This window comes from Euprymna scolopes, chromosome 1, assembly GCF_053919585.1.
Source record: "Euprymna scolopes isolate OS-2025 chromosome 1, ASM5391958v1, whole genome shotgun sequence".
In the NCBI taxonomy this organism is placed as follows: Eukaryota; Metazoa; Mollusca; class Cephalopoda; order Sepiida; family Sepiolidae; genus Euprymna; species Euprymna scolopes.
The window spans coordinates 179,606,784-179,626,810 of record NC_136482.1 but is presented as its reverse complement, the minus strand read 5'-3'; positions in this window follow the sequence as shown (position 1 = coordinate 179,626,810).

Here is a 20,027-nt window from a genome sequence, read left to right as displayed (position 1 = left end):
GGGGTGTTCATTCCGAAAGCCGTTTTAACATGGGGAGATTAGGGTGTTTATAATATGCTGAGGCGAGTCGTAAAATTAACGAAGTTGCTATTTATTACTTGAGAAAAATGTTACTAAACATTTATTAATAATTTCTCACTTTTACAAACATTTGATTTTAAATCTCTTTTAAATGACGACTTTTATCGACTTTTTTTAATAGTATTTGCGGATGGGTATGTTGACAACAAATATCAGTTAAATTTTGTAAATATTCCCCTTCCCCCAAATGGTGTTTATTCCGAAATCCGTTGTTAACATGGAGAGGTTGAGGGTGTTTATTCTGAAAGCCGTTCTTAACATTTGTTGAGGTGGACCTAATGTAAAAAAATAAATAAAAAAATAACTAAATCATTTACTGATAACTTCTCACTTTTACAAATATTTTTAATTTACATGCGCGAATGAACAAATTGTTGAATAGTGCGAAAACAAAACGTTTTTGTAATAAACTTCGGGTTTGCAAAATTTAACTGATATTTGTTGTCAGCATACACATCCGCAGTTACTATTAAAAAAAGTCGTCATTTAAAAAGAAATTTAAAAACAAATGTTTGTAAAAATGGGAAATTATTGATACATGTTTAGTAACTTTTTTCTTTTAATATACATAAAAAGTAAATCTTTTTTCTTTTAATATTCATAAAAAGTAACACTTTTTTCTTTTAATATTCATAAAGAGTAAAACTTTTTTCCTTTAATATTCATAAACAGTAAAACTTTTTTCTTTTAATATTCATAAAGAGTAAAACTTTTTTCTTTTAATATTCATAAAGAGTAAAACTTTTTTCTTTTAATATTTTTATAAAGAGTAAAACTTATTTCTTTTAATATTCATAAAGAGTAAAACTTTTTTCTTTTAATATTCATTAAGAGTAAAACTTTTTTCTTTGAATATTCATAAAGAGTAAAATTTTTTTCTTTTAATATTCATTAAGAGTAAAACTTTTTTCTTTTAATATTCATTAAGAGTAAAACTTTTTTCTTTTAATATTCATTAAGAGTAAAACTTTTTTCTTTTAATATTCATTAAGAGTAAAACTTTTTTCTTTTAATATTCATAAAGAGTAAAACTTTTTTCTTTTAATATTCATTAAGAGTAAAACTTTTTTCTTTTAATATTCATAAAAAGTAAAACTTATTTCTTTTAATATTCATAAAGAGTAAAACTTTTTTCTTTTAATATTCATAAAGAGTAAAACTTTTTTCTTTTAATATTCATTAAGAGTAAAACTTTTTTCTTTGAATATTCATAAAGAGTAAAATTTTTTCTTTTAATATTCATTAAGAGTAAAAATTTTTTCTTTTAATATTCATTAAGAGTAAAACTTTTTTCTTTTAATATTCATTAAGAGAAAAACTTTTTTCTTTTAATATACATAAAGAGTAAACCTTTTTCTTTTAATATTCATAAAAAGTAAAAAAATTTTCTTTTAATATTCATTAAGAGTAAAACTTTTTTCTTTGAATATTCATAAAGAGTAAACCTTTTTTCTTTTAATATTCATAAAGAGTAAAACTTATTTCTTTTAATATTTTTATAAAGAGTAAAACTTTTTTCTTTTAATATTCATAAAGAGTAAAACTTTTTCCTTTAATATTCATAAAGAGTAAAACTTTTTTCTTTTAATATTCATAAAGAGTAAAACTTTTTTCTTTTAATATTCATAAAGAGTAAAACTTTTATGAATATTAAAAGAAAAAAGTTTTACTCTTTATGAATATTAAAGGAAAAAGTTTTACTCTTTATGAATATTAAAAGAAAAAAGGTTTACTCTTTATGAATATTACAAGAAAAAAGGTTTACTCTTTATGAATATTAAAAGAAAAAAGTTTTACTCTTTATGAATATTACAAGAAAAAAGGTTTACTCTTTATGAATATTAAAAGAAAAAAGTTTTACTCTTTATGAATATTACAAGAAAAAAGGTTTACTCTTTATGAATATTAAAAGAAAAAAGTTTTACTCTTTATGAATATTACAAGAAAAAAGGTTTACTCTTTATGAATATTAAAAGAAAAAAGTTTTACTCTTTATGTATATTAAAAGAAAAAAGTTTTACTATTTATGAATATTAAAAGAAATAAGTAATGTTTGTAAAAGTGCGAAAGGCAACATAAGTAAATAAATGATAAATATTACGTGCGCATGCGTTAGCCTTGACTAAGGGGGGGGCTAAGGGAGCGACCATTAGATAATTCTGCTGGTCGTCATGGAACTCAACGCCCAAGCAGTACCAAAAGTTTTACTCTTTATGAAAATTAAAAGAAAAAAGTTAATAAACATTTATTAATAATTTCTAACTTTTACAAACATTGGTAATTCATGTATTTACTTACGTTGGCTTAACTCTTTTCATGAATATTAAAAAAAAAAAACAAACTAAACCATGTATTGATAATTTCTCACTTTTACAGACATTTTTAATTTACATGAGCGGATAATTTTTGGGGTAAATATTAACATTTAGGTCCCCCTCCACAATTTTCTTTTTAAATGACGACTTTTATTGATAAATAAATTTACTTGTTTGCAACTTTTATTGATAAATAAATCTACTTATCTGTAACGGGCACTGAACCCCTCCTTTTTTTTTAAATAGTATTTTCGGGTGGGTATGCTGACAACAAATATCAGTTAAATTTTGCAAATAGTTTTTCACCCCTCCTCCAAAAATTGTGTTTATTCCGGAAGCTGTTCTTAAGATGAGGAAGTTGGGGGTGGACTTTATCAAAAAAAAAAAAAAAAAAAAAAAATTCCAAGTTTTTTTAATTATTAAAATAATTTCTCACTTTTACAAACATTTTTACATGCGCACATAAGTAACTAATTTTTTATTAACTTTTTTTACTTTTTTTATTTAAAAACTAGTAAATTTCAATGAATAGAATAATAAATCATTTATCATTAATATGTGTTTTTGGTTTTGTGTTGAATGAAACTTTTTTTTTCATTACAACAATAATGGACCAATTTAAATCTTCCGGCATGCGTTTAAGGGTTACGAAATTATCAATAATTCGTTTAGTTACTATGCATACGTCAGTAAATAAAAAAATGTTACGTGCGCATGTATTAGCCTTGACTAGGAGAGGGGGTGCTAAGGGAGCGACCATTAAATAATTATGCTGGTTGCCATGGAACTCAACGCCAAAGGAGTACTTAAAGTGGCACTTATGCTATTTTTTAAAATAGTATTTTCACGTTAAATTCAAATTTTACAATATCTTTTTCTTTTATTAATTTTTTAGGTGAAAGTACAGATAACCTGGTCGGTTTCTAATGCGTGGAAAATCTAGCTCCCGTAAAAAAACGGGGGTACTTTGGATAGTAACAAAAAATTAAAATTGCCTCAGTCTCGAAAGATTTCTTCTCTACTGAACGAGGAAAAAACGGCGAAGTGTAGTTCACCTTCTGTTTCTCTCCCCCTCTCTCTTCCTCTCTTAATATCTCTCTCTATCCATCTCTCCCTTTCCCTCTCTCAATCTATCTTTCTCTCTAAATTACCCTCTCCATCTCTCTTTGAGCCCCTGTCTCTCTCTAACTCCCTCTATCTCTCTCCTTTCTTCTGTCTCATCTCTCTCTGTTTCTAACTCTCCCCCTCTCTCTGTCTATCTATTAATCCCTTTATCTCTCTCTATCTCCTTTTCTTTCTCTATTTTCCTCTCACTTTCTCTTTTCTATCTATATATCTTCCTCTCTATCTGTCCATCTCTAATCCCTCATCCTATTTTAGTCTCCTAAATAAATTGCAGTGAATAAGGCATTGTCAAAACATGGATAAATCCTATTTTAGTCACCTAATTTACTGACTGTGAGAATAGAAGTTATTTGGAAATTACTGCTACCTTGAACAGCACCAGAAGTAACTGGTAAAACCTTTCTAATTAAATTGATTTTAGCAGCCATTCGGTAACAAAATGACATAGCCTTAGCCCTTGCTGCATGAGGAATACCTGCGACCTTGCTGCCAAGTAGAAGAATTAATTATTCTATTTTAAAACATTCAATTTTTCAAAAATCTCATGTTCGACATCTCCAAAACATCCAATATGGGGAAAAATATTGCAAATATGCAAACTTATTATTTAGGATGAATGCCGAATGGTACGCAAAAAAATACTTGAGGCTCTTGGTCGATCCTTGCAAGATTTGCGTGGCAATGTCAGACCATTTGGAAATGCAGTAATATTGCTTGCAGGAGATTTCAGACAAATGTTACCTGTTATTCTTCAATCAACACCAGATGAAATAAATGCTTGCCTCAAATACTCTACTTTTTTATTCCATGTGAAGACATTAAACTTAACTCAAAATATGCATGTCCAGTTGCAGACTGTTCGATCCGCACAAAATTTTTTGCATCACTTGTGGGGAAATTGGGTACGGAAAAGTGCCAGCTGATCAGAGTTAAGGGGAAAATTCTTTGACTTTTAACTTCTGTAAATTTATTACATCAAAAGAAGAGTTAGTTTAAAAGGTTTTTGCAAATATTTAAATTATCAGAATTCCACTTGACTGAGTGAACGGGCTATTCTTGCAGGTCAATACAAAGACGTCCATGAACTTAACGCTATTATTCAATGTAAAATTCCGAGTGAGGTAGTCAAATACACATCCATCGACACTGTTGTGAAAGCAGATAAAGTGGTTAATTATCCAACAGCTATATTTGCCAGGGATGCCACCGCATGTATTGCAACTGAAATTTGGCGTACTAATTATCATGTTGTGAAATATAAACCAATCCAAGCTTTGCAATGGCACATGGCTTGCAGTAAAAAATGAACAAATAATATCATAGAAACAACAATCTTAACAGGACCTTTCACAGATGAATATATCTTCATTCCATGCATTCCTATGATTCCACCGGATACATCATTACACTTTAGGAAATTGAACTTTCCAATTTTATTGTCGTTTGCAATAACCATCAACAAAGCACGGGGAACAATCTTTACAATTGTGGGGCTTATAATTACACACTGACGGTTTTTTTTCACATAGGCAATTTATGTTACGTATTCAAGAGTCACCAAACCAGAAAATCTCTATATCAGCAAAGAAAATGGAACAACAAAAACTGTTCGTTGTATTTTACTCACACACACGCACTGAAAACAGGCCATAACTATATCGAAACAAGAATGAAATTAAAATAAATTAAATAAATAAATAAATAAATAAAATAAATAAAAAATAAATAAACAAACAAACAAACAAAAGATAAACATAAAACCCCGAAAGTCATCAAACTCCTCACGGATACATATATATATAAATACACGTATATATACCCACACCTTGATACACTCACGCATATATACACATACACAGACATATACACATACATAGACATATAATGCTCACATACACTTATAACATGTTTACATCTATACCTACATACGCAGTTATATCAATGCACGGACCCTCAAACACAGACATCCATGTACACACCTGGATACCATACATCATGACTGTTATTATATCAAAACTAATATTAATCCCGCTAACAATCCTAATAATAATAATAATAATAATAATAATAGTAATTCTTATAATATTGATAATACTAATGACACCACCAACATCAATAATAATAACAATAATAAGACTGTCGATTGGGAACCCCAAAACCCGTGGACCCTAACCGGACACACGTCCCAACAAAACACAGATATATATATATATATATATATATATATATATATATATATATATATATATATATATATATATGCATATATATACATACATATATATATAAAATATATATATAAAAAACACACACACACATATATACGCACACATACACATATGCATACACACATACATGTACACACACGCACACGCATATCAGTATACACAGAATACATACACACAGTCAGACCATCCGCAGGCGCAGACACACATCCCCATCCACACGTGTCCCCAAATCTCCACAGACGTATACGAGACATATATATATAGACACCAACATAGACGCATGCATATACCCACATACATACACACACATAGACACACAGATACCCGCTCACTATCAACGCATAAAAGCACAGCAATACATGCACAAATGCAAAAACCTTTTTTAATAATAATAATAATAATAATAATAATAATAATAATAATAATAATAATGATAATAATAATAAGGTGCCCTTTTACTTCAGTAGTGTGGTAACCCCTTTATATATGAAACAGCGTACCACTCCAGTCCATACGGGCGTATATATACATGCATAACATACATGCATATATACCCAGACACCCATACATTCTTGTAATATGCACTATTACAATCGTCGTATACGAGACAGCCTATTTTAATAGTTCAGATATATATATACTTATATATATATATATGCATATATATATACATATATATACATAAACACATACATATACATATACACCCATATACATACACACATATACACATATACACACATATATACATACACATGCATACAGATACATACATAAATACACTTATGCATACATATTTACACAAAATACAGACATATGTATATGTATACTGCCACCAAATGATACATCTAAAATAGAAATAGAAATTAACTCATTCACTACATAATTCTCTTTTCTGTCAAACCCCACACGCACAGTTATATTACTTTTTTCTTTTCTTTTCTCCTGTTTCACTTTTCATTTTTACTGTTTTATCTATTTATCTATTTATCCATCATTATTATTTTTTTTATTCTATTTTATTTCATCTTTTTTCTACCCACGTAAACACCTAGAATAGAATGGAAGATTATTAGAAGGGTCAATACTTGCCACTCATTAAACTCACCATGTCCATTATGCTTATCAGAAAAACTTGAGATAACTAGGTTTAAAGATAGGGATAAACTGTTAAATATTAAACAAGAAACTGTAAACATTTAAGAAAACATGCACTTAAAGAACTCTAAATTAGAAGATCAGAACAACTATGAGTACAACTATCCCCCATCCAATAAACTCCCCCCAAAAGAGGATAAGTGATATTGTAACTATGAACATACCCGTATGGATTACATAAGTCGCTTAATATTCTACTTTCTCAAGCAGTTATAATATTACTAACTTAAATAAACACCTGTATGAAAGTATATTTGAACCAAAACGAGTAATAGATTGTTTAGGTGAACCTCGTAATAATGTATGCATGTGGATATGTTTGGGTGTGTGCATGTATGTGTATATGATCTGTATGTATATGTATATATACGTGGGTAGAAAAAAATGAAATAAAATAGAATAAAAAATAATAATGAATGAATAGATAAATAGATAAAAAAGTAAAAAATGAAAAGTGAAAGAGAAGAAAAGGAAATAAAGAAATAGGGGGAATGAATAAAGATGAAGGTAAGTACTACAATATATACGCCTTTATACTCAGTTTATATAACCTAAATACTCTGATTTTTTGTCATATGTTATTATATATTATTGTTATATGGTTATATATCTTATGTATATCTGTGTAACCCTCGAAAGAGTGCTTGCTAAATATAAGAGTAGACCTATGGACTTCAAGCTGAATTCATTATAAATTTTTACGTAGTAAAAAAACGTACAACTTATGAAAAAGTAACAAGCGGGTGGGGGCGGGTAATATAACTGTGCGTGTGGGGTTTGATAGAAAAGATTATTGTGTAGTGAATGAGTTAATTTCTATTTCTATTTTAGATGTATCATTTGGTGGCAGTATATATATATATATATATATGTCTGTATTTTGTGTAAATATGTATGTATAAGTGTATTTATGTATGTATCTGTATGCATGTGTATGTATATATGTGTGTATATGTGTGTATGTATATGGGTGTATATGTATATGTATATGTGTATATGCATATATATGTATATATATATATATATATATATCTGAACTATTAAAATAGGCTGTCTCGTATACGATGATTGTAATAGTGTATATTACAAGAATGTATGGGTGTCTGGGTATATATGCATGTGTGTTATGTATGTATATATACGCCCGTGGGGACTGGAGTGGTACGCTGTTTCATATATAAAGGGGTTACCACACTACTGAAGTAAAAGGGCACCTTATTATTATTATTATTATTATTATTATTATTATTATTATTATTATTAAAAAAGGTTTTTGCATTTGTGCATGTATTGCTGTGTTTTTATGCGTTGAGAGTGAGCGGGTATCTGTGTGTCCATGTGTGTGTATGTATGTGGGTATATGCATGAGTCTATGTTGGTGTCTATATGTATATATGTCTCGTATACGTCTGTGGAGATTTGAGGACACGTGTGGATGGGGATGTGTGTCTACGCCTGCGGATGGTCTGACTGTGTGTGTATGTGTTCTGTGTATACTGATATGCATGTGCGTGTGTATATGTATGTGTGTATGCATATGTGTATGTGTGTATATATATGTGTGTGTGTTTTATATATATATATATATGTATGTATATATATATGTATGTATATATATATGTATATGTATATATATATATATATATATATACATATACATATATATATATGTATATCTGTGCTTTGTTGGGACGTGTGTCCGGTTAGGGTCCACGGGTTTTGGGGTTCCCAATCGACAGTCTTATTATTGTTATTATCATTGATATTGGTGGTGTCATTAGTATTATCAATATTATAAGAATTATTATTATTAGGATCGTTAGTGGGATTAATATTAGTTTTGATATAATAACAGTCATGATGTATGGTATCCAGATGTGTACATGGATGTCTGTGTTTGAGGGTCCGTGCATTGATATAACTGCGTATGTAGGTATAGATGTAAACATGTTATAACTGTATGTGATCATTATATGTCTATGTATGTGTATATGTCTGTACATGTGTATATATGCGCGGGTGTATCAAGGTGTGGGTATATATACGTGTATTTATATATGTATTCGTGAGGAGTTTGATGACTTTCGGGGTTTTATGTTTATTTTTTGTTTGTTTGTTTGTTTATTTATTTTTTATTTTGTTTTTTTGATTTTAATCTTATTTTATTTATTTATTTAATTTATTTTAATTTTATTCTTGTGTCGATATAGTTATGGCCTGTTTTCAGTGCGTGTGTGTGAGTAAAATACAACGAACAGTGTATATCCGCTCCTAAGTATAGATATTAGCGTATGTTTTCTTCTAGTGTGTGTGTTTGTGTGTGTGTGTGTGTGTGTGTGTGTGGATTGAATGCCCATAAGAAATGTTTTTAATTTACAGACCGCAAGACAAAAATACTAAATTCTCAATGACCTTATGCCATAAAAACCAAAAGATGGGATAGATAAACTTAAAAAGGGAATATAAAAAAAGGGAAATAAAATAGAAGATGTATATTATCTTCAAATACCTCACCTGTCTTCTCCCCGCTCATAACCCCAACCCATGTTACATTCTAACTTTGTAAACGAAATAAGAAAATGTTTTTGTTTGAAATATCAGTTCTCGACGATAATTCTTGGCCTGAAGACGTAATCCCCCAACGCGGATGATTACAGAAACATGTATGTACATATGTAGCCATCAATGTTTGTATAAATAAATTTTATATACCTGCTCTGTTTACACATTGAGCACTCTTTGGTAGACACATGTTTTTTCATTGGATGTACTTCTAGGAAACTAAACTCTACTGGCTATATATATATATATATATATATATATATATATATATATATAGATAGATAGATAGATAGATAGATATACGTGTCACTAAATGAGTATATCGATATTGAATTGCATGGAAAATAGAAAAAAATGAGAAAATCCAATGTTAGATGCGCAAATCACCAAAGTGGAAATCACCAATGTGAAAATTACCCAAGCGTTTTCAGTTGATCTATTATTAAAATTTAATCTACCTTTGCGGGACAGCCACAAGGAACATATGTAGTTATTTTTTTGTTCAAATCTGCCCGGAGAATCCCACACCGGCGATAAAATGTGTAACGTAAGGTGCAAAGGCGAAGATACGAAAATCAAACAAATCATCCCCCATCCCCCGACAAAATGGCGGAAAAGGAAGAGTTATGTCAAAAGTAATGAATAAGAATCGGCAATAATGAAGAATAAAAAGAAAAGTCGAAAAGGGATTATAATAATTTGTCTTTTAAAAAATGAACCGATCTGAATCTTCGAAGAAGGATTTGAAAAAAGGAAAAGAAATTCATATATATATATATATATATATATATATATATATATATATATATATATATATACGCACGCACACACACACACACACACACATATATATATATATACATCATTCAAACACTATTAGTGTTAGTTTTACTCATTCATATATGCTTCACCACTCACTAATTTTGCGACCAAATTTCAAACAATTTTTACAGTTCATAGGTCACCTTCTCAGCTATATTTTGAAATAAAAATTTTCAATTTTCGTTCATTAAAACAAAAGTTATAATAAAATTACTGGTGTTCAAAAGTCTTTCGAATAAGTAAGGAACGTAAGAGACGGTGTCTTCTGATTGGCTTTTGGTTACCATAGCAACTTTTTCAACATTGACGTTTTAGTGACGATTTCTTCTGGTTGGCTGTAGCAACTTTTTCCTCGTCGACACCTTTATAAATCATAGCTGTAATGGCACTCTCATGCCATCTTATTTGGGTTATATAGAGAGAGTTACGAAAGTGATGCCCATTTCCGTGCTAGGGCTGATAATCTTTCGGTTACGATTTCGCCCGTTAATTCTGTTTCTCTCTCTTTTTTGTCATTTCTTTCTGTTTATTTACTTAATTACGTCTTTTATTTGATCTTTTATTTAGACAATTTAAAAAGTTGGTAATAATTTGTTTATGGATTGTTGACAATGCCTATGATATTGAACACAATAAAATATTTCAAAGCAAAGCCTGGAAAAATCATGGATTACATAGAAAATGCGAGCATGAAAAGTAATATGGTCAAGATTAAGCTTAAAAAAGGACTAGTTGTCTAATCTGGAAAAGAAAAAGACAAGATAGTAAAAAAATATAATAAATTTATAAATTAAAATATTGCAGCATTAAGAATTTAAAAATAAATTCAATTTAACATTATATATAAATTCTTATATATAGATGAAATGACAACCGTAAGTCTCTAAAGTTTGCTTACTTGGACTATCCTGACACATATTTTCCCAAGAGGAAGATACTCCCCCAACTTCAACACAGTATAAATATATCAAATACCAGTCTTTGCTTGTAGCCGTTACTCCCTTTCACTTCCATTGCATGTATATTCTGACCTGTAATGATCATGTGAAATTAGCAATGACCAAATTAAAGAATAAGTATTGTAGCTTTTGAAATAGAATTAAACAAAATCTTTTCACGTGTTTTTTGCAATTCTTATTAAAATTATAACTGAAACGTTCTTTCAGTTTTTATTTCATTCTAATGATTTCTAAATATTTTCGAAGTGTGTCTTTAGAGTAACATTTGTATAAATAAAAGTTAACGCTGTAGTATTTATACTTTCATATCTATGTTGCATTCCTTTATAAATAATTTGGCACGTGTACATTAATGTCATGGGTGAACCTTTTTAATTTCAATTTGAAGAGTGCACATCAGGGGGAGACAATACAATTTCAAGACAAATAGAATAAAAAATCTCAACAATACAATAACGGGAAATAAAACATTAGTACCCATAGGATCCGTACTCGACCACGACCATCAGCAATTTTTAGAACAAATTACGATATACGTATTATTTGAATTCTTCGGACTACTGTTCTCATCTTGAGTGAGATTTTCACAACGTTTTGGTCGATGTAACCTCCGATCTTCTTTAGGTACATATTGTCGAACTCGGGAATGTTTCTGTAGAACTCGGGAATTTGAACAGAATTCCTGAGTTCGACAGAAATCACACTCAAGATGAGAACAGTAGTCTGATGAATCCAAATAATACGAATAACCAATCCTCATCTAAAAAAATTCAGAAACGTCAAATTACGATATATTTCCAAATTGTAAGTGAAAAGGCAAAGAACGATTTAATCGTGTTTACAAAGGATTATGAACGAAATGTTTATTATTTTAAATTAGTATTTAAATGACCTCAAGTAGCGAACTTTGCGAAACGATAATGAACCGGCAAAACTAGTTGCTAATACATTAACTTTCACAATTTTAGCAATGATCACAACTATTTGTATTATTTGAATTTTTCGAACTACTTCATTGTTATTCTCACAATGTTTCGGTCGATGTAACCTCCGATCTTCTTCAAGCGTATCTTATCGAACTCAGGAATCTTTCTGTTGAACTCGGAATCTTTCTTTCGAACTCGGAGATCTGCACTGAATTTCGAACGGAACGCTTTATTTAATTCACAGGGGTAACATGCTCTTATTGCGGCAGCTGAGTTCGACAGAAAGATTTCCGAGTTCAATAAGGTACATCTGAAGAAGGTCGGACCTTATATCGATCGAAACGTTGTGATAGCAGTAGTCCGAAGAATCAAAATAATACGAATAATCAATCCTCATCTAAAAAAAAACAAAAAAACAAAAAGCAAAACAGAAACGTAATAGTCACAACTAATAATTATATATAATATAATATAATTATATATAATTATATATAATTATATATAATATAATATAATTATATATAATTATATATAATATAATTATATATAATATAATTATATATAATATAATTATATATAATTATATATAATATAATATAATTATATATCTGTAAAGGTGAGAATGTGTGTGCGATGCCACTTCTCAACCTATATACTTAAGAAACATTAATCTACAGACTTGAAAGTTGGTATATAGGATATTCAGATACGCGGAAACTTTTTAATCCGTTTTCATCATAAAAAAGAGCTATTAAGGGGTCAAAATTGAAAAATTGGTACGTAAGGGTCATCGAATATTTATCTATTTTTCAACTGTTTCATGGGGTTTGAAAACATTTTTTTTAAAGATCTTGGCAAGTTGGTCTAATGGTTATTATCAGAACGAACTCATTGTCTGTAGGTTTTAGATTTGATCTCAACTCGAGTATTTTTTTTTTTTACTTACAAGAAATGAACTGTTTAGAAAAACATAATACTCACATACACATGTCTCAGTTTCTTTCCGTTTTTTTTAAAACTTTATTTTTTTAAAGGAATTTTGGGTTACGTTTACTACCGGGAAACTCCGGGTAAAACTTCAACTTTTCTATCATTTAAGATTATTTTGTCAGACTATTTTGCCGTGAAAAATGTAGGCAATGCACTGATACAAGATGACTATGGAAGCATCTGGTATTTGTGTTACTTCTGACAACATGGGTATATATTTATATATTTCGAAGAGAAATTTTAATCTTTTGGGAAAGATGCCTATAACCGCAAAGATGGCCGCGATTTCTCTTGGCCTTTATTGCAGTTAATCGATGTTAACTGTTCAAGCGCCACCAGTTGACATGGCTTCTCCGGCGGGAAAGGGTTGTGTACATGTGATATGGATTAGATACGCGAGGGGATCCATCGATGAAACTCGGCTCAGTGTGTGCCAAGCAACATCGAGAGAAAGAGGTCTAGTATTACACACAAGAGTGTAGATTATTCAGTTGTCCGAGCGGAGACTTGTGTGTCCCTGAGCAAATGGTGTCGACCTGTGCCTCCTCACACGAACCCATGACGTGTACCTAATGCATAATGTATAATTGTCGCACGTTTTAGTCGTTTCCGCCATTACGTTTGGGAGGTTTTTATGACCTACTGGCCAGCCTCATCGAGTTTGATATTAAACGATTCTTTCGTTGGGTGAACGTTTTCCAGTACTTGTGATGGTCAATAATAGGCGGTCCCAGGTCGGCGAATTGAGTGGGGTTAACTGAGCATCAATAAAGCATTTAGAAAACACTTTAAAGTTTTTAGAAACATGCAAGTTTTAGAAACATACAGTGCAATATTAAAATACGAGGTGTCTTCAACAAGTTTCCAGATTTTTTTGTACAGGCATTTAAAATTGTCGTAGACTATTGAAAATTCAGTATGTTATTGCTATACATCTTATGATATGACTGACCAATTTTTATGATTTCAGGTTCAAATGAACAGCTACAACAGGAATTGGAATTAACCATACTAAAGCCTGATTGTCACAACTGGTGAATTTCAAGAATGCAATCTAGACATAAGTATACTTTAGAAGCACAATATGCAATAAAATTCTGTTTTAAACTTGGAAAAATCTACAGAAGCATATGGAATGATTCAGACTGCTTTAGAACTATCTGGCATGAATCGAATACCAGTTTTTGAGTGAGATAAGAAATTCAAAGAAGGCAGGAAGTCCGTGAGGGATGATTAGATGTGTGGGAAGAGTTGATTGGCCAAATAAAGAATTTCATGGATAAGGACCGTCGTGTGTCTATAGAGACAATGAGTGTACAGTTTGATGTCAGTGTGGAACTGTACACATAATTATTAATAAGTAACTGAAGATGCTGAAGATTTGTCCCAAGAGTGCCGTCCACACCTCCATTCTTGTCACAGACTATTTGACCAAGATAGGTATCAAGGCAGTTCTTCACCCTCCCTATAGTTCAGACCTTGCTCTCTGTTACTTTTGGTTATTCTTTAAGCTCAAGAAAAATCTTAGAGGCTGTCGTTATGAGACAATTGAGATGACAGAGGCTATGTCGAGGGTCATTGATACGCTCACACGAGATGACTTCAATGGGGCCTTCTAGAAGTTGGAACGGTACAAGTACATTGCAACTGGAGGAGATTACTTCGAAGGGGACTAGAGTTTCATGGGTGAATTATCAATAAAAGTGCCCATACGAAAAACGTCTGCAAACTTATTGAAGACAAATCGTACGAAAGCTTGAAAAAGGAAAATAAAAAATGGCATAATATAAAGAAAATCAACTGCTTTAATTATGCAAAAATTGGCTTCTTCTTCAATAGGCCAGACGCAAGGTCAAGCGTTAAAATAATTTCTGTGGAATGAACTGAATTCGATCTTGTTGAACTTAGGTTTTTAGGCACCTTTTTCTAGCCGGTCGTAAAAGTCTTGAGCGTGCTGTGTCACTCACAACTCTATCGAAAATCTTAAATCAACGAACGCATCCCCTAACTATGCTGATATCAACTGCATCGGCTTCGTAAACACTCAATAGGCGTCGATGAATGTTGACCGGTTCAATTTCTTTTGCATGAGGAAATTTAATGACGCATCTCTGCTTCTGACGCACATCCGTTACAGGGATTAGAAAGTTTCAGTTTATGAATGCATAAGTTCAGTCATCATGACAATGCATTCTTTATTCCCCTCTGAATATAAAACTAGGAGGCGTTTTCTTTCTTCCACCTTCTCCTTCTCACTCTTGTCAATTGCACCGATCGCAAAATATATTTCTTTCAAGATTTAACAGCAGCAGCAGCAGCAGCAACAACAACAACAAAGCCATTGTCAAATTGTTAAAATGGACACATCAGTTCTCTTATCATAATTATATTATCTTAATTTCTTGCGACAAATATTATGACATTACTATTTTACTATATACTATTTCATTTATTATTATTTTTAATTGTAAACAAGTGTACTTTAATTAATGTATCTATTTGGTAATGTAATTTAATAATTATAAAATCTAATCAATTTATACAATTTGTTTACAGTTTGGTTACTTAAATAATAGACTGTATCAATTTATCTTGAATGTTAGAATAAATTATTTCCCTTAGATAGTTATTTGTTTTAAATGACAAATCTGATTATTTATTTATTTTGATTTATCTCCCGTGAATTGGTATTCTTTAGACCTTTGACTATTTTTGAAAATGTAATTAACGCGATCGTTCGGTATTTCAATGTTTTTTCATGTTTTTTTTCCTTAATTTTTAAACTCTTAACTTTGTAAATCTTTCTTTGCGGTATTTGAAGAATTTTCTCTATCATAAATACATACATTATCTGCGTTTTTTTTTTTTTTTTTTTTTTTTACACAGTGATCACCACTTATCAAGGCCCGGAAGCCACTCAGGGATAAGGGTTATTGCAAGTACATTACGTTAGTGTGGAGATTTGATGAAGTGTTTACTTAAGGGGGCGGTTAATTAGGAATTTGTTAACATTGGACTTGAAGACATTCAAGTTGTAGTCCGATTGGAAGCAGGCAGACGGAACAGAGTTCCACAGGCGTGCAGTTCTAAGAAAGAAGCTTTGTTCATGGAATCCACGTTTTGATTTAGGCACAGATATAGAGTGGGGGAAATTTTTCACAGTGGATTCAGCTAGATGGGTGTTTTTCGTGAAAGATTGGCGAGGGGGGATCAGAGATTGGAGTTCAGATGAGCACCTGCCATGGAAATAACGATAAAACAAGGATAGGCTCGCAACGTCTCTTCTGTGGGAGAGAGGTTGCAGGGTAGAGAAAAGGGCATCCCCCACTAAGCCACGAAGTCTATTTTGTACTCTGTCAAGGCAGGATAGGCTGTTTTTAGCAGCTCCTGCCCAGATATGGCAACAGTATTCCATCCTTGGACGTACTTGGCTTTTATATAGATAGAGAATTGCATCAGTAGTGAGATATCTTCTGGAGCGGTAGAAGGATCCCACCATCTTTCCAGCGACCTTGGCAACAGACTTGATGTACGTGTTCCATTTCAGATCAGGAGTAAAGGTCAAACCCAGAAGCTTGTCAAAACACGGGGCCTCACCCAGACGAGAGCCATCCACCACAATTGATGCCAGATGGGGATCAGAGCGTTGATGATGTAAGGATAGGAGTTTGGTTTTGGATGCATTAAAGGTAACCAGCCACATCTTCCCCCACTGAACCACGCGCTCGAGATCAGAGGAGAGAGAATCAGAGAGAACTTTGTCATTTACAGCCTTTGATGTGTTGCCGTAGATGGTCGTGTCATCAGCATAGATGTCAATGAGTGATTTAAGTATGTGTTTAGGGAGGTCATTGATGTAGATCAGGAAGAGAGTTGGGCCTAGGATTGACCCCTGAGGGACTCCAGCATTTATATTGCAGGCCTCCGATTTTTGTCTATCTACCACTACTCTGCGTGAATTAAAATATCATATTTAAGCGTATCTTACGATCAGGAAACGCCAGGCGGTCTACTAGTATGTACATATTTTTTCAAACATGTATAATTTACACGAAGTGCTACTGTTTCCTTTTTTATTATCTTTTCATTAAACTAAATCAAAGTAAATATAACGAACATTTACGATAAACAATTTTGTTTCCAACCTCATAATGATCCGTTAATTAGTTTAGTAATAAATCCTGTACTGATAAATATATAAACATACTTAACTTAAATATATAAACATACTTAACTCTCTCTCTCTCTCTCTCTCTCTCTCTATATATATATATATATATATATATATATATATATATATATATATATATATATATAAATTAATAACAACATAATATACGTAATAAAATTAAGCTGAAAAATAAATTTTCAAAGGTATAGAAAACCTATCTCGATAAAAAAACCGCTCTACTCGATTAAGAGGAGCAAACAGTAGAATAAGTTAACGAGATAAAGAGTTAAGTTACATATGAATTTATTACATTATCAAGTCAATAAGGGTTACAGAAAGGGAAATAAGGAGAAACCTATTTAAGTTATGACATTTCGAAGTTAAATACTTCTCATCAGAAGAGGAGAAAAATTTGGCATTATACAAAAGTAAAGGTAAAAAGACAACACCGACATTGAAAAGATTCAGATTAGAAATGGAAATATTTTTTGAGATTAGAATTGGAAAAAAATATTTCAGTGGGGGTGGGGGTTGATGCAAATTAAACAGCTGAATAATATAAAAAAATATATATAACAAAATGAACATTTTATGAAATTTTAACAAGATTATAAAGTTATAAAAGAATATAAAAATAAACAAACATATAAATAATGAATTAACATAATTTATAAACATATATCTAAACTACAAGGGTGATTCGACGTTACTCGGGATTGAATGATGATCAACGAATGTTTCACACTCCCATAATTTTATTGTCATCGAAATCGGTGAAATCACCCATTTGTCAATCAAATCGATTGATTGCATGTTTAAGTTGAGGACTCATCGCGGTGCACCGGAAGGAAACTCACATGTCTCTTGCAGTGACTAAGTTCAAAATACATTGTAGTTTACAATGCCCTGCAGAGAACCTATTTTTTATATAATAGCCTGAATTAAAATTTAAAATGTCATATATTATATTACAATTGTCCTCTAAATAGAAACATTCATTTTAAACACTCCCTTGTCATATCAAAGAACCTACTGATAATTTTATATATCTGACATTACTGGCATTACTGGTTACGCGGTGATAATGGCTTGAATTAAAGTTTAAAATGCAAAAGTTAAGTAGCATGGTTCATTTTTATTTTAAACAGAAACATTAATTTCAAACACGCCTTTGTCATATTAAAGAACCTGCTGTTGATTTTATATGTTTATTCTATCGGCTTGTGTGGCAATAAAACTTCTCAAATGCACATGTAATATTAGGTTGTGTAAGGTGTTAACTTTACTTAAAATCGACCATTTCTTGTTTCATTCTAATATTTGATTATATATATATATATATATATATATATACTTGTTTATTGTTATATAAACATGCTCACATCCCGCTGCTACAAACAGCCACTTGTTTCAATCAAACAACAGATATCATCAGGCAGCGACTTGACTATTCAAATGTTCATTGAATAACCCGAATAATAATAGATAATAATAATAGATTATTCAATGAACATTTGAATAGTCAAGTCGCTGCCTGATGATATCTGTTGTTTGATTGAAACAAGTGACTATTTGTAGCAGCGGGATGTGAGCATGTTTATATAACAATAAACAAGTATTATCAGCTCTTTTTATTGAGCACTATCTGACAACCTCGTTGAATTCACTAGTCCATTACTTTTGAATAAAAAACCCCCGAGTATATATATATATATATATATATATATATATATATATATATATATATATATATATATATATATATATATATTCAAAGCTTCTTTAGACTATATATATATATATATATATATATATATATATATATATATGTATATATATATATATATATATATATATAGTCTAAAGAAGCTTTGAATAAAAAATACAAAAATAGAAATAAAGAATGCAGTTTAAATTTCTGGAAGGAAAAATATTAACTTTAACCTATCGCAGACATAACACCTACATCATCCGACTTCTAAAAAGTTTAGAATAAACAAAAGAGAATTCATTTATATCAGGATGAAAAAAAAAAAGCCTTAACTAAAATTGTTAAATAGAAATAGACTTAGCAGTTGCATAAGCCGATTTTGCAAAAAAAAAAAACAAAAAAAAAAAAACAGAATTTAACTACACACACACACACACACACATATATATATATATATATATATATATATAGTCATCCACATACAGTACTGTTTCGCTGTGCGGCTAGACAGGCAACTACCTCAAGCCAGGATCGAAACCCGAGGCTTCTCACCATTGCGCTATACGGCTGCTGTGTATGTAGTGAAATAACGATGTTTTGACATTTGGACTATGTCAAACAAATTACTTCAACAGTGCTCAATACATAGGTAGAGCTATGTAGTAAGTTATAAAAATATATATTGCAATTAAGCTACACAGAATATTCCGCGTTTCATCCACGCTAGCCTGACGAGTAATAGCGTGGACGAAACGCGGAATATTCTGTGTAGCTGAATTGCCACATATATTTTTATAACTTACTACAATATATATATATATATATATATATATATATATATATATATATATATATATATAGATAGATAGATAGATAGATAGATAGCTATTGATTTGCAAATTGTCACTTGTTTTCGTCTTTCTTCTTCAACACCGACTACATTTCATTTCTCGTATTGTGATAGCTTTCTAAATCTTTT